General features: G+C 49.2%; 1 long non-coding RNA gene across 1 annotated transcript; it reads right to left on the reverse strand.

Annotated features, from left to right (window-relative positions):
- Positions 1-820: 820 nt before the first annotated feature.
- LOC126048740 (uncharacterized) lies at positions 821-2830 on the reverse strand. Its single transcript, XR_007508973.1, has 3 exons — positions 2798-2830; positions 1843-1948; positions 821-943 (listed from the first exon to the last, which is right to left on the reverse strand). It is a non-coding gene; the product is annotated as an uncharacterized LOC126048740 (long non-coding RNA).
- Positions 2831-3083: the final 253 nt, after the last annotated feature.

Here is a 3083-nt window from a genome sequence, read left to right on the forward strand (position 1 = left end):
GGCGCACCGCGCCCGAGCCCATTTCGGCGCCGCACCGCGCCCGAGCCCATTTCGGCGCCGCACCGCGCCCGAGCCCATTTCGGCGGCGCACCGCGCCCGAGCCCATTTCGGCGCCGCACCGCGCCCGAGCCCATTTCGGCGCCGCACCGCGCCCGAGCCCATTTCGGCGCCGCACCGCGCCCGAGCCCATTTCGGCGCCGCACCGCGCCCGAGCCCATTTCGGCGCCGCACCGCGCCCGAGCCCATTTCGGCGCCGCACCGCGCCCGAGCCCATTTCGCATTTATGGAGCTACAGCTCCAAGTTCAAAGTTGTGCAATCACTAGAGCCAGGAATGCACCCCCTTTCCATTAACCCAGCAGCAGCTACATTTACCTCAAGGTATCTACAACTCGCCCTTGGATGCCTAATTCCAACAGACGCTTTCACTCACTCCAACAGCTAAGTTTACCTATGGGCACATGCTTCGCTCTGCACTTGCCTTTGTGATTGCCATTAGTACTGCGATTCCCACAAGGACACCTAATTACCTGTCTTTCTTTCGTTTTCTTCTTAGTGCTTCATTTGGTCCATTACTCATTCCACATACTTTCAGCTATGTCAGTATTTAAAGTCCAATTCTACAATGTACTTTTTGTACAATATATAGAAAAGACTTTACGGCCTCACTCATCAAATAGTTGACACTATTAGTTCTAGTCCTCTTTTAATCCTTATTTTTACAAATACATTTAAACTCCAAAAAATCTAGCATTACCTGAAGAAGAAATGCCACTATTTAGTACCTCTGCGGAGTGGTCTTTTCCACATTCCTCGCTCCCATTACATCCGTTGCTGCACATCCAGAAGCTTTACTCCCTGAGGTGACATTACCTGCACGATCCCCGTTCCCGGGCAGCAAACGAGTGAGCTCCGCTCATCTTGACAGACTGTCCACTTCCACACCTCGACACAAAACCAGAAATTGAAACACATCATTACATCACAAACTACAAACAGCACCCAAATATATATATATATATAATTTTTTTTTTTTTTTTTTTTTTTTTTTTTTTTTTTAACAAACCCACCACAGACAAATACAGTTACACTCACGCACTTCACAACCCTGGCCTACTCCATGCTGGCCATCTAGTCCAACTCCCCCCACCCTTCGCCCACAAAATCCTCAACTGTCTTCCAAACACCATCCACCGAACAACATATTTCCCTGCGCTGACTGGCAATTACCAGGTTCCAGGGGAGCGCTCCACGGGAACGGCGTTCCCGGGAGCCTTGGAAAAAAAAAAAAAAAAAAAAAAAAAAAAAAAAATCGCCCTGCCTCTGAAAACCCGGGCCCGAGGCAGACCCCAGTCCAAACATTGGGAATCAACATTGCCTCATGGAGCAGCTGGGACCAGGGAAAAGAAAAAAATTGGGGCAGGGGAGGACACACCAAAAACCAACCCAGATCCCAGCTGGGGTTTTTTATTCTAAGTTTTTGGGATTTTTTCCCTAATTCCCTGAAAAACCATCTCAACTCTACATCCAACCTGAAAGGGGAAAAAAAAACCCAAAAAGTCTAAACCACATAACCCTACAAGGTTAGACACATTCACAACACACCACTCATTCAGACGACATGCGCGCCAGCCCTCACTCTCACCTCATCTATCCTACCGCCCACAGGCCTGGAGAGGCCGTCACCCCGTGCCTGCGGCAGCGGGCGCCTCAAAAATCGCCCTACCTGCAAAAACCCGGGCCCCAGCCCAACCTCCTTCCAACCAACCTCCCCACAAACTGCCCTTCCGTTACACCAGCGTTTCAATACGCACCATCATCTCCACCATCCGCGCATGTTCAACCCGATACTGAGCTTTCACAGTGCCACGTGTCACAGTCCAACCTCCGTAGCAGCCATGTCACCTAAACGCAAGGTTCCTTCAAGCACCTCTCGTGCCCTGTCATCACCTGCAAAAACAACACACAAAGCTTGTCAACAGACACTTCATCCTCGAGAGAGAAGTCAAGTCCTCCACCGCTCCCCTACCCTGCTTCCCACCTATTCCAAAAATAACACATCCTCACAGCCAGTGTCCTCCATGGCACTTGAAAAAAACAGAGCATCACAAACACAGAGCTCTCCCAAAGTTACCGATCGCTCCAAGACCCGTCACGCTGCTACTCAGACCTCAAGGCCTTGACCAGTTCTAGAGACCTGCCACAAAGCATCCGCATAAACAAGATCAACACCATTGCCCAGTTCCTGCCTTACTCAATGCTAGTTCACAGTCCAATTGCGATCCCTTCAACTCTTTGCATGCAAAGAGCCCAAAGTCATTAAACCTTCTATGCTGCCTCTACAATGCCATACAAGACACACATGAACGTAGAGCCATGTAATTCACATGCAAATATAATGCCATACAAGGCAGTACTCTTACCTCGGTCAAGGCAAAACAACTCAGAGCACTGCCATACCAGACAAAACGGAACAGGGCCAATGCAACAGACTCTCACGTGACAGTCAATACAAGTACAGACCAAAACAATACAAACCAATACAGAACCATAGAAGGCAAGGCAGTCTCAGGTGGCAATCCATACAAGTACAGAGCACTCCAATACAAAACACAATGCAGGGCCAGGCAATGCGAGACAGTCTCACACGACAGTCAATACAAATACACAACAAAACAACACAGGGCAAAGGCAAATACAGACCAATACAATGCAAGAAAACTGCAAAACACAGCAAAGCAAAGCAGTCTCATAGAGCCACCGGATGCATCTTCCTTCCGACTCCACTCACGGACCCACCTCCTTACAGCGCTCTGCTGCCTTCCCCCATCGCTCGGTGGGACGCATCCTGTCCCTCCACATCTGAAAAAAAACACCCCACACACATATTGAACGAGTCACCTGGATGCAGAGCAAGAGCTTCACAACTCCAGAGGTCTTGATTCCATCTACAAAGTCCATCTGGAGTCCAGCTACAGCCTGTCATTTAAAAAAAAAAAAACAAAAACAAAACAAAACAAAGAAACAAAAACAACAACGAAAAAACACTCCCCCCCTCCACCACGCCCCCCACTGTAGGGTTCAA

Source organism: Accipiter gentilis, chromosome 20, assembly GCF_929443795.1.
Source record: "Accipiter gentilis chromosome 20, bAccGen1.1, whole genome shotgun sequence".
Classification (NCBI taxonomy): Eukaryota; Metazoa; Chordata; class Aves; order Accipitriformes; family Accipitridae; genus Astur; species Astur gentilis.